Raw genomic sequence first — 15,098 nt, 5'->3', positions numbered from 1 at the left:
GAAATTGAACCTTAGGAACTCTTAGGTAATTCAAACAATAGTATAGTCAAATTTATATACAAGGTGTCCAATATATCTTTTGTATTTGATTTTGTCTGTCTTTTTCATGTTAATGTATAAAGAAAATATCTAAATACATACCAAGAAGAAGTATCCAAAAGATAAAACTTCAAAAGGTAATATTTTAAAAAAATGTTCTTAACGTAATAGATAATTTATAAAACATATTAAATGAAAAAATATAAATCTCAACCAATTAATTCTAACACAAAAACAATAATCACGTAAATTTTAATTATAAATCTCAATATTACAAAAGTCAATTTCAATTTCAAAACTTCTAAATATAATAACAAAATGCATTTAAATAAAATAACATTAAAATAATTTCATATTAATTCAAATGAAATAATATGAAATAATCTTAAAAATATACTATAGGCAAGAGCTTACAACACAATGGTAAATTGTGGGTCTCTTATTGAAAAGGTCTTGGGTTCAAATCTACTCGGGGTAAATGTAATCGTGTAAGGGAAAAAACTCACAACCGTCCCCTAGAATTCAAATTAATGAATAATTATATATTTAATATTAAGCACATTACCACTCTAGAATTAATTATAACTATAATATGTTAACATTTTCTATTTCACTATTACTTTTTCAAAATTATAATATTATTACAATTTAAATACCATTGTACTTTTAATATATTATTTTATATTATAGATATCTTCAATATATTTACATTCATCTTTATGATGTTTCATATATATTTTTTAAACTATTGTAATCATTCTTGAAATGAATAAAATTGTAAACCCTAATTTCACAACACTAAATAGTCTCACACAACACTTGAAATGAAACAAAAATATATTTTATATTTGATTGTCTTTAAGTGAAATTGGGAATGTTAAGTAATAGAGACACCTACATAAATAGATATCTATAAACTCTCCCCATCTACTTCCCTAACCTAATCCTTATATCTCTCTTATTCACATACATGGACAGTCCTTTCTCTATCTCTATTTTATCTTGCCCTCTTTATTGTTTTCTCCTATGTATCTATATCCTATTTATTTATTTTTCTTTGATACTCTATGTATGTGCTATGTCTACCTATCTATCTATGTATCTACTATCCATATATCACCTCAAATATCTTTATCATTTTCTCTCTTTATCTCCCTCCTCTTCTCTTCCTATTTCTCTCCCTCCACCTCCCTTCCTCTTTGTTCCTCCCTTTATAACTATCCTCTACCTTGATATTCAATCCTAAACCATCTATCTATACACCAACTCTTCCTATATTTCCCTATCTATTTTTATCTCAATCAATCTCTTCACCTTTCTACCCCTCTTTTTTCTTTATAATATTCATCTTACTCACTCCCTCCCCCCTTCTCCACCCCACTCACTCTCTCCTTATCTCTTATTATAATCATATATCCCTCTAACTATTATTTCCAATACAAATTGGACAACCTAGCTATTGTTTCTATCTCGTCATCTTTATCATTTCCTTTTCATATTCCTCTATATTTTGTATATTTCTCTATTTTTATGTCCATATGTCTCTCTCTCTCATTTGCACATTCTCCTTATCTACCTCCAAATCATTTCCTTTATATATTTCTCATACACACACACACACTTATTTCTCCATCACTACCTTTATCTTATCTTGCCCCTTTCTTTACCATTCACCTCTCACTATCTATATTCTATTTGCACTGTGTGTGTGTGTGTATGTGTACTCTCTATCACCACAAATATCTTTATCTATTGCTCCAACTCCCCACTCTCCACCCACATCTTCTTTATCTTTCCCTTCATATTAAGCTCCCTCATAAATACACACCCTCTCTTTTTATTTTTCCCTCCCTATTTTTTATCAATATTAATTTTTTTAGCTCTCTATATTATCACAAAAATATTTATTCAATCACTATCTATTAAAATTTTAAAAATATAATTTTTTATTATATTAACTAAAATATATAGTACAACTAATATACTCTAATATAATTACTTTTGTATCTTGTTTTATTACATTATTTTATCAAAAATATTTTTATTCTTCTTCAAATAAATTATAATTTAATAAATATATATATAAACTTAAGTAAAAACCTATTAGACAAATTAAAACAAGTTAGAGAAAAAACAAATGGATCTAACTAAACCATAATCAAACTCTTAAGTTTAATTTTTTTTCCCTCAAATGAATCTAAGGTATTTGTGAGATGCATACATAAATGGCGTCGTTATATTTGGATGGGAACCACAACATCATTTTATATTGTTTTTATGCTTATATTCATCACTTTCTAGATCAATTATGGTGTGTTTTTCAATTAACATGTGGACTTTTGTGTTCGTAGTTTGATTAGGACCTACTTTTACCATATTCCATTCACATTTATAATTTCCCTCTTCTTTTCATTTCATAGTTTAGTAATGACATATTTTTGAAAACATTCCATTCACATTTATATTCCAACTCTCTCTATATTCAACCTTTCTCAAACGACAAGATGTACAGGCACCCTCTTGGAACCAGCTGACTCAATCGCTCATCTATACTACAGGCCAACTCATACCATTTCCGTCCTCAACGAAGTAGTTGCTGAAGCAAACTACGGAAACGATTCTCTTTTTTCGACGTCCAACAATGCTGAAAAATCAGAAAATTCTAACTAAAGTCCCATAGGGAGAAAGCCTATCAGCTTAATGAAGGCATTGGACCCCATCCACACTAATGAGCTATTTTATTGGCTTACTTTTTTAATATCATCAATAAGTGGGGCTTGAAAATTTTGCCCTAAAGTTTTTGGAAGCTTGCAATGGATTTCTTTTTTTAACCTTGAGGTGTTTCAAGGAGTAGTTTACTATAGTTACAAAAGTTTCTATAAATATAAAATGAGCAAAGAATTGCAATAAAACTTAAATAAAGAAAACTAAATATAAGAATGAAGGTATCTATCATAGTTTGACAATTTTTTCTATGTCCACACTCAAGTAGGAAATCAAAATTTATTATTAGTGAAATATCATAGATACATTGCATAGACTGCACAAATAATTTATAGTATAATGATGCAAAGAATAGCTTGTGCACTATCTCGTCATGATGAGATGTCAACCTAGTATTGTTAAATGAGTGCTCCGTCAATTTACAAGCCTTCTTATACATGTCGACACCCCATGTTGTAGGCACGAGACTATGTCTACATCTTTTGAGGGAGTTGAATTTATTCTATTTGGATTTATGTTGATTGCAGGTTGTGTATGATAGCATGGACCAATAATTTGGTCTTCCAAACTATCTATTGTTCTTGTATCATGTGGAGTATGGGAAGTATGCCTTACATGGTGATAGAAGATTACATGTGAAAGTCAGAAAATATCACAAGGGTGTTGTTTATTAAAAGTCAAAGTCCTATGTGGCAGTCATAAGCATATTCAACATCTACAAGTTCCACAAAATTTTGAGGATTGCAAAATGTCTCCTCTACAATGCTTTCTTATCAGGAACAAAGCTTTTTGGAAGCCTAAACAACTCATCCTATGCCAAATAGAGTTTCCCCTCTTGACATTTGAATCCCTCTCTTGTTGTTTTCTCTCTTCCTCTTATTCTTCCCTTTCACTTTCTTCTACAATAAACTTCTCACCTATTCCATATTTTCTTTCTCCAAGGACATTTTTATAATTTTCCAGCTACTATGAATTTTGGAAGGGAAAATATTTGGATCATCTAGTTTGAAGATAGAAATAAGAGATGCCTTTCCATGAAAGGCCAACACCAAGTGTTTTATAGACTTGCTAGTCTTGTTGTCTTTTTCCCTCTTATGTAGTTCTTTTGCGATAACTTTTTATGTTAGGCATTGACTGTACACTCAAAAATTGCATTACGATTAGATTTAAATTATTCAAAAATCTTCCTTTGTTTCACCTTCTTGCTTATCTTTCTAGCCAATCCATCAATGCACATGACATACCTTCTTTTCTCTTTGCACACACAACCTCATTCTCTACCAAGCTCAAATTTTCAAGAAATTAGTTGATGATAAAATCAATTGCACCTTCTCCCATCTCTACTCTAGCCTCACCTTCGCTCTAATACCAATTATCAATACAAAAAAAGAAAAAAAATAGAATAAACATAAGAAAATATTACTAAACACAATAACACAAGTATTTATCATAGTTTGACAAACTTTCCTACGTCTACACTCAAGGGGGGAATCATCGTATCATTCAAAACATCTAATATATGTTACATGGACTCCATAAGTCATTTATAAAAAGCACTTGAGGAAATAAATGGGCATTTTCCCGTTCAGCTTTATGCCCCAATAGCTTATTAGGAACCCTAGTTGGATAACATAAAAATAATGTTTTGGGAAGATATTAAAAGAAAAATTAGATGCGAGTTTTGATATACTATTCTGGCTTAGATATCAAACACTCACAACTGACATCTAGCTAAAACTATTAAATAGTCAAATTTGACTAATTTTCCTTAGCTTAATTTCTTTCTTAGTGTGTGATGTCTACAAAAAAAAGGGAAATAAATGTTCATGAATGAGTCTTGTCTCTTCATTGGAAAAAAATAAAAGTTTGGCCTTTCATGTTGAATGGATCAAGGTAAAATGGATTGTAGGGTTGGAAAGCTCTTGTTAACACGTGCTATGGTATACAAAGTTTTGAGGGTTGGAGAAGTTGAAGAAGCTCAAAATTGTAGAAGAGAATAACTCTTCTCTTGAATCTTATATTCATAATATAAAGTTAATCAAAACTATTTCTTATAAATTATCTTGTACATAAATAATTTTACTAAGTGCATTACTTTTGTTGTAGAAATGGCCATGAAGGGAAATATTATGTTGAAGGTTAGTGAGTGGTGTAAAGCTACTAATGAACCCTCTTTCCTTTTCCACACTTACCATTGTGATGTCATTGAAGAAATCATATAGTCAAAGTTGGTGAACATTAAACTATAGGAAGACACATGCTATTGATATAGTCATCATTACTTCCTTGCAAGTTCTTTCTCAAAGACTAGATTAGGATTAGAATTGACCAGTTTGTTATTCTATCAAACTTCACTAAAAATATCATATTATGACAAGGGAAATGCATTTTGGTGTGTTGTTCATGACTTTTATGGTGCAACTAGAATGTATTGCTATTGTGTGCAAATAAAAGAGCCTTAGGAAATAATAACTATGCACATGTGCATTCCATTTCCCCATAGCTAGCAGCTATTAAGACAAGGGTGTGAGGATATGTTAAGTGATATGGTATGTGAGATTGTACATATACTTTATAGAGGAGGTGAGGTAATGAGAGAATTGTTATTGGTGATAGTAAAAGAGTATTAGTGGTGTTTATACATTTTTGGCAAACATTCACCTAATATGCTTATCCTATTTCTCTTGGTGTGTGCACTATTGTGATAAATAATATATAAAAAATAAAAAATTGGTTATTATCTATAGGAAAAGTAGATTTATAAATGAAACATGCACAAAAATTATAATACAGGATATGTTCAAAGTAGAAACCTTCTTGTGTAATAAAACCAATTGAAATTCCTCACTTTCTTAGATAAAAATATCCTTTTAAAATGCCTCAATAGTTGCACATATATCTCAATGACAATTGTATTTTAGTGATTGACTTTTATATGCCTCACTAGCTTTTATTCTCTAATACAACTCTTAATAAATATAGAGTTAGGAAATCTAATTAAGCATAATGATTAAAATGTGATACTATACATTACTACATGTACAAATATGAATTTTTATTAAAAAATCATAATATGATATTAGAACACTTATATCCAAAATTAAAGGTATATAGTGAAAATCATCTACCCAAAATCTTGAAGTATGTTTTATGTAGACCCAATATACATCTCTATACATAAAACAAATCTCTTGTATGATTCTTATAAAAATTCTATTTTGCAAAACTAAAAATGTAACTTTCATGTTAAATTTTTTTAACAATAGTTGCATCTAATTATGTGTACCAAAAAATGATTCTCGTTATTTATTTTTCTCTAATAAAACTAATAAACAATCCATAAAAAATGAGTAACCTTCACTATCAACTTTCTTGACAATATGAAATGTTTATCTCTATCTTTTTGATAAATTAGAAAACAACAAAATTTCTTTATTTTTCTAAACAATAAGATCTTTGATATTCATCAACATTATGGTGGATATAAAATTTAGAATGTCAAACAATACAGGTTGTTCTATTGGTTCTTTCCCTCTTCTTATCTTGGCCTTCCTCTTGGTCTCAAACCACCTGAATCTTTTTCATCATTCTTGGTTGATAGATTTAACAAGAAATTTTCTTGTTGAAAGGGGAATCTTCTTATCTAGACTAGAAAATTACATATGCTCAAGGATATTTTACAAAATTTATCCATTTATGATCTAAGTTTTTTCAAAATCACTATTAGGTTTATTGAGACTATAGGTAGAATTTATAAGTACTTCCTCTAGTCTAGGGTGGAAGATACGATAAAGTTGGCTCTTGTGGCTTGGGAGAATGTGTGTAACCCTAAGAAGTGGGGTGGTCTTGGGATTAGACCTATAAGAGTTATTAATTTGTTCTTGCCTAAGAAATTTCATAGGATGTTTAGTGAAGATAATAAATAAAATCTCATTCTTAAAAGAAAATGCATTTTCTCCTTTCCCTAGATTGGCCATGTTTCTTAATTCTAACAAATGATATTAATGGATCTTTTATTTGGAATAGCTTCTACGATTCTAAGTACATTTCTTCCTTAAGGTCTAGATGGAAACCTTTCAATGGAAGAACTATTAATGTTTGGTATGGAAACCTTTCACTATTAATGTTTGGTATCATAGTTGGATTAGTGATAAGCCTCTTAGTTAGAATCCTATGTTGATTCCCTATAAAGAGATTCCTTTCAAATTTATGGAAATAAGGTCAGAGACTATTGGTTGAATGATCCCTAGATTAATCTCATTGATACTCACTTTTCCCTCTCTTCTCTTATGAATTCTTTGAATGTTGTGCTTTTTTGGAATAATGTTGAAGACTCTCTTATTTGGGGATCAAATGCTCCAAGTAATTTTTTAGTGTGCTTTGTTATTGCTTCAATGTCAAGACTAGATGACCATCCTCCTTTTTGGGCCAATATGTGTATTAAATCTTTAATTCCAAATATTAACATTTTTACTTGGATGAATCTTCAAAATAGAATTCTTATGATGAAAATCTTTGTAAAAGAGACATGGTTATTCCAAAAACATGTGTTTTATGTAAAGAAGATGAAGAAATTATTTTTCATATCATGATTAACTAATCCTAATCCTTTGAATTTTGGTCCTTGATATTGTAAAACTAAAACATGTGTTGGAATTTCATGCAACTCTGCAAATTTTTTATAATCAATAGTGTTCTACAAAGGTTCACATTGAAAATAGGATTTTTGATTTAGTACCCCCTCATGATGTGAATTCTTTGGAAAGAGAGAAATAATAAGGTATTCGTGGATATTTTCACTTCTCCTTCCATCCTGCCAACTAACATTAAAAATTGCATTATTAAAATTACTAGAATTACATAAATTTGGACCTAGATTTTGGAGCTGATGGTGCTGTTGGTTTTGATAAATATAGTGAGTTTGAGTAAATAGATAAAAGAGTTAAGGTCACATGGATAAACCCCCTCCTGATTGGATAAATATAATCACTAATGGGGCTACAAAGGGTAACCCAAGAGCTGCTAGATGTGGAGGGACACTAGACGATTACAAGGGAGATATTATTATGGTGAGTGCCTACATATTTGGGGATTTAGGCTAATCATCTAGATGAATCTATGAGGCTTCTTCATAGCCTTAGTCTAGTTGATAGACACCATATTAGGAATATTTTGATTGAGAGGAATTTCAATAACATCCTTAATTATCTTAAGGATAAGCATACCCCTCCATGGTCAATTGACATTAAACTATTCAATGTCAAAAGCTTAATTGAAAAATTTAATAATGTTTTTATATCCCATCCTTATAGGGAAGCGAATGTGGTTTTGGATGTAATTGCCAACTTGTTCATGAGATATGATATCAATATTACTCAGAATGGAAAAGAAAACTCAAAAGATAGATTTCAAGGCCCTTATTATGTATGATAAGACACATAGAAGATGTTTTAATTTTTTTAATATTATAAATAATAATAGAAATTTATCAGATTTATAATTTTAACTATTTCATTTGCATTGATTAGGTCTTTGGTAACTTTTCATGTTCACTCCTATCGAGGTGGATGTGGAATATTGGCTAGTAGTCATCAAAGATCTTTTTTCATAGAATCTATTTTTTAAAGGTCTTGAAAACCGATCAATCAATACCCTTTTTTTTTTAAAGATATTTTCCTTTATATTCTAAAAATTCATTAGTGATCATTTAATGGAGGTAGTTTTGGATGATGGCTTTGGGGTCCATGGTGAAACCCAAAAGTTTTGTTTGGGGATACATTAAATCTCCTATGATCTATCTATTTTAGAGCCACTTGTTGATTTAATGTATTAACCTCGTCATTTTGGGTGTTTCTTGCAACTAGTTCTTTGTATACTTTATTACTTGTATGTCCTATTTTTCTATTGTCTCTGGGTTGGTGATCCTTTCCTATGTAGCATTTTATCTTTGTGGGTTCTAGATCCCTATAAAAATATATTTATCTAGAGTTTTAGTATCATCTTAAAACTTATTTTACCTTAATCAAAAAATATTTTATTTGCACAAAAGGTTTTTTCATTCCCAAGTTTGGGAACTTTTGATATAGTTTATGTGTTTATTTTATTTTATTTAATTAGAGTTCTTTCATTTTCTTAATATGTCTACAAATTTTAGCTTTGAATCATTCAATAGTGCTACAGTGAATACTATCATGGGAGGCAACTTGGAGCAAAGGGAGCTAGATAACTATAAAAAATAGAGGAACGAACCTAAAATTTGGAACAAGCTAATGAAGGGGGGTTCTTACTCCTTATATGAAGAGTTTAAAAATATTTAAAGTTGAGATTACCATGGAGTTTGTGAATGGCTAGAATGATGGGTCATTGATTATGGTTGGGAGGATTTCGTAACTTACTCTAGAGGTTGTTGCTAAAGTGACAGGCCTTAGTTTCAAATGTATGCACTAATTTTGTGATAGGAAAATATCTAAGGGATATGTTAAAATATTTTTTGAGGTGTATTCTTAATGGGATAAAAGTGTTTAGGACTTGGGAGGGTTTTATGTGGTTGATTTCTTGAAATTAATTTGGAGTATGATTTTAGTGGGTATATAATGGAGTGCATTACACTAGATGGTAGGTATGATAGGGAAAACTCTTACCATTTGATGTTGGTGATTCATTTTAGATACAAGAGGATTTTTGTTTCATATATTATATGTTATTTTGCCTAATCCAAAGCATTATTATGAATAGGAAGAAACTGCAAAATACTATTATGCATGAGGGACCTATTCTCCTCATTACATATTACATTAATAAAAATGTGCTTGACCTATTCAAACTACTATAAAAGAGAAGGGTGATGCCTCTAAAAAGATTGGGAGTAGTAAGGGTAAGGGGAAATAGATTAAAATTTAAGAGGAGGTGGATTCATCACCTTCAGCTAAGAAACAAAAATATGTTGATTATGATAAGGAGTTAGAAATAGAGTTAGAGGTATATAGTGTAGAGGATTCTCAAGTTGTTAATATGGAGGCCATTTTTGGTATTTTTAATATGGAGGATGATAGGGAGAGTGTGGTTCTTATGGCTATGTTTAGTTCAACTTTTTTTTTCCAAGTACATCCCTCTCCTAAAAATATTGATCTAGAAGAGATTAATGTTTAAAAAATTGATGGACTTGCAAGATTTGAATGTTGAGCTAGCTTTGAGTGTTGTTCAGACTACCAAGGCTATGTCTTTGTATTTATTCCAACTTTCAAAATGGACTTTTAATGAAATAAAGAACATAAATTTGAATTATATGTTTCTGAATGCAAACTTTGATGCCATTCAGACTCAACTCCAAGAAGGTACTACCAATTTGAGGATAAAATATGATGATGGGTTAGATAAGAAGATGGATGGAAAAAGTGGGAAACACTTTGTAGAACATTCTCAATAGTAGTCAAGATATTATTTTTTCCTTGGTGAATTGCGTCAATACACTCATTGGTAAGATGGAAAATGATTCAGGTGCACATATTGTGCTCATGTCAATGTTGTGGATCTTCTAGGAAATTTTCTAGTTCTACTAAATGTGTGTGTTTTACTAGTAGGAAGAAGATGACAATCAACCTCCCTAGGGATCTCCTTGATATAAAGGGTTTTGTGCAAAGAATAATGGGTCCAAAAGAAGAGATGGTGGTTTGTGTTAAACAGTTGATCTAATCTTCTTTGGTTCTATCCCTTTCTAGATTTTTAAGTTTGGGTTACTATCATTTCCATTTCTGGGTGTTTCAATCTAGTTTTTTATAGCTTTTCTTTGTCATATTTTTTGTGTTTCTAGGTTTTCCAGCAATATAGTTCTATGTTGGGGTCTTTGTTAAAAATCTATTGTAAATTTTGTGTGCAGTTTTGGGTCCCCCAAAAACCTATTTTTTCATATTTATCATAAACTTAGTACTATCTCTATTATAAGTCTCAATATATTTAAGTAAAAAACCATCTAGAAAATATTAGGATACAAACTTGTTACCACACAAGAACTTTAACCATTGACTAGGGTTACAAAGTATGATATAATACCATACTTGACATATAAAAAATTAATACAAGAAGCCAACTTCTCAACTAGGCTTAGAAAATACCATAGGATAATACAAGTAACATTTATATTTTAGACAACTCAAACTTAACCCTCATTTAAAGGTGATTAATTTGAAATAAAGGAATCTTAACATGTCTTTTAGAGAAACAAAAAAAATTATACATATGTCAAAAATAATGATTCCATTATTTCATGACACAACCTAAAACAAGGTTTGAAAACCTATACCAAAATGACCTTCAACACATATACAAACCTCGTAGTATAAAATGGAAAAATAAAAAATATTTATGTTGATTAACAAAATAGCTTATATTCATATATCATATATGATTATTAACTAATATTTTTTAATATAAATAAATGTCTTGAAATAAATAGCTTTAACAAGAGTCAACAAACAAAACATAAACCCTCTTAATAGAGACAAAAACATAACAAAAGAAAAAAAAATGATAAAGAGAGACATAAGAAATAGAACACCCGGTAGACTAGGAGCTTTATAAAATATTATATTTTCTTAAAAAATTCCAAACTATCTTCTCAACCTCTTAGAATTATTATGAAATTGTATAGTCAATAACAAAATATCAGAACAAAATCACATGTCACACCCTAGATCCTTCCAGCAAGGGTTTCAATGAAACCACAAAGTTTCAAATGGAATCATATACTATTCATTGTTGTTTCTTTAAATTGTATATTTTATGCTATGTCAAATCACTCCTTAATCTATTTAATTCTCTCATTAGAGCTTAGCTCATATGATGGAGAAAACTTATCACTATGTGTTAATTTTTTTGTTGTTCATAATATTTGAATGAAAAAGAAAAGTAGACCAAAAGGGTTACTTATTTTACATGCCAAACATTAATAATGCCTTAGTCTTCTTTAGTCAATTATTATAATCTAAATTTAGTACAAACTTAGTATGTAACTATCGAGAAATGATAAAATGACAAATGATTTTGCTAATGTTTTATAGCTACTGTTGGATATACTTTTAAATCTAAATATATGGACAATTCATATATATATGTATGTATGTATCTATGTATGTATGTATGTATGTATGTATGTATGTATGTATGTATGCACACACTCTAATGTATATAATCTATATTTATATATCTATTATAAGTCATAGTTTTTGTGCATATATATATATATATTCACCTTCATTTGTTATTATGACTATCTAATATCAATGCTCAGGCTTGTATTGATATGTCATGTACACCATTATATGATATGACTTCATCTACAAGATATTGTGTCTACATCAAATGTGACCTACATATGATCAGGAATATCATGTACCAATGGCACATTAAACCTATGGAGAGTTTTACTCGAGTTGACCAAGCATTAATTAAATTCTAAGATAGTGTAAAACCTTATCTTTTATCCTTTGTCATTACTAACATGACTATTGAGTTTAGAGGTCATGTCAGTTTAGCCTTGCACCTCCACTTATGGTATTTATAAGGTTGTACTTGTCAACCCATATGGCACATCGAACATATAAAATATATATATGAAGTCTTCCATATTAAAGGAGTAGTAATAATAAATATTTTAGTTGATTCAAGATTTCTTTATATAATATAAAGAATAAATATTGCAAGAATATTCACATAAGATAAATTTAATCTTGAACTTCAACATGATATCAGAGTAGGTTTAAGAGACGATCCCGATTAGATTTATTGTACTCAAGTGCCCTAAAATATTCGTAGTTGTGTTTCCTTCAAGATGGTGAACAATATAAAAGTGGAGGATAGACTTGACGGTGATTCAAATTATGTAGCATGGAAATTATGAATGAAATTAACCTTAAAAGATAATGATCTCAAGCAATTCATTGAAAAATCTAATCAACCAAAAGGAAATGACGAATTGATTAAATGGGAAAAAGATAACACTAAAGCCATGAAATTAATTGTGGATGGTCTTAGAGATCATCTACTCCCTACTATCTCTAAATTAGATATAGTACACAAAATGCTTAAAACACTTGAAGAAATGTTTGAGATAAACAATACAATGAGAATTATAACCTTGAAAGATAATCTCTCCAACATTAAAATGAAAATAGGAGAATCTGTTGCCTCATATTTCATGAGGATAATAGAACTAAGAAACAAACTCTCCAAAATTGGACAGATTTATGATGAAAAAGAATTAACAATGATAGATCTCAAGGGTCTACCATCATCATCAAAATATTTCAGACAAGGGGTATGTGCTCAATCAAAACTTCCTAAACTTGGTCGACTAAAGGATGTCTACATACAAGAGGAGGGCATGTTAATATCTCAAGGTGATATTCCTATTGGAGGTGATAGTTAGGCTTTCATAGCACAAGTTGATAAAAACAAGAAACCTAAAGTCAAAAGTTGATTACTCAAAAATGCAATGCTTTAGATGTGACAAATATGTTCACTCAGCATTCAGATGCCCTAATAGACTGAAACATGAAGCAAACTTTTCCAAAGTCAATGATTTTGATACAGATCCAAAGAAACATCCATTTTAAAGAAACTTTGAATATCCTTAACATGTATGAATTAATGTATTAATGTAAGGAGTTTTCTTTATATATTCATTGAAGTGTAAAATAAGCTTGTTAAAATTTCTAAGATGGAGTTTTAGAATATCAAATTATTGTACTATGCTATCTATGTGTATTTGTTTTTTTCTATGTGACCTTTCTATTTTGAGAATGTTATTATAGGAAGAGGGAGTTTATAAGGAGCTCTGATGATTGATATTCAGAGGGAGTTGAAAACATCCTTATATATATAAATGATGGGCCTAACCCTATGTACATCATGAGGAAGTGACGACTTCCAAATGATGTCACTTGTATTTGGAGAAGTTATTGTAAGGTGATGATCTTACAATAACTTGTATTATGAGATCAAACAAATTGAGTAAATGGTGAATGTCTTGCATCTCAATATTCTGGGAGACCATTGCTCAGAGTATTTGGTGAATATCTTTGATATTCTGGGCGGCCAATACTCTTGATACCATATGTGATATCAAACCTTATTTTTGAGTAAATGGTGAATATCATATGATATTCTAGGAGACCATTACTTGTGATGTCAAATGTGATATCACACCTTAAATTGAATACTTGGTGAAAATCGGATGTCAATATTTTGAGAGGCCAATGCTTGTGATATCAACTGTGATATCAAAATGTTGAATATCTTTTGATCAATGATATTCTTATATTGATATGATATATGATTGTATGTATATCCTCCCTAGCTAAGAGGGAATGTTAATGTTTTATAGCTGCTATCAGATAAATTTTTAAATCTAAAATATGGAAAATTCATAATTTTATATATATATATATATTATAAGTCATAGTTTTTGTATATCTATATATATACACCTTCATTTGTTATTATGACTATCAAATATCAATGCTCAAGCTTGTATTGATATGTCGTGTATACCATTATATGATATGACTTCATCTATGGGATATTGTGTTTGCATCAAATGTGACCCTCATATGATCGGGAATATCTGTACTAGTGGCACATTAAACCTATGAAGAATTATACCCAAGTTGACCAAGCATTAATTAAATGCTAAGATAGTGTAAAACCTTATCTTCTATACTTTTCCATTACTAACATGATTATTGAGCTTAGAGGTCACATCAATTTAGCCTTGCACCTCTACTTATGGTATTTATAAGGTTGTACTTGTCAACCCATATGGCACATCGAACATATAAAATATATATGAAGTCTTCCATATTAAAGGAGCAGTAATAATAAATATTTTAGTTGATTTAAGGTTTTTTTATATAATATAAAGAATACATATTGCAAGAATGTTCACATAAGATAAATCTAATATTTAATTTCAACAGATTTGAAATTAATGCTACATTCCTATAGTATAATGTGACTTTTAGACTCAATAGGAATTCTTAGAGATGTATCTTTCAATTCAATATCTAAATAATGATGTTGGAAGATGATTTTAAACTTTTCAATGGTACCATAATGAATAAGGATTCACCATGTAGTTATAAAAGACAAATTATGTCTCTTCAAGACTTTTAGTTGAAACTGAACCTTCTTGAATATGATAAAAATCCAAATGATTTTATCAAATATATATTCTACTTAAGATTATTTTCAAACCAAACTACAAACTAATTAATGAACCACACCAGTGAACATGTAAGAACAAAGAATAATGAGTCATGAATGAGTAATAAATGCATAAC

Source organism: Cupressus sempervirens, chromosome 2 (assembly GCF_028749045.1).
Source record: "Cupressus sempervirens isolate cs-2001-9-10 chromosome 2, ASM2874904v1, whole genome shotgun sequence".
Taxonomy (NCBI): domain Eukaryota; kingdom Viridiplantae; phylum Streptophyta; class Pinopsida; order Cupressales; family Cupressaceae; genus Cupressus; species Cupressus sempervirens.
The sequence above is the reverse complement of the archived record's forward strand: the minus strand, read 5'-3'. Positions refer to the sequence as shown.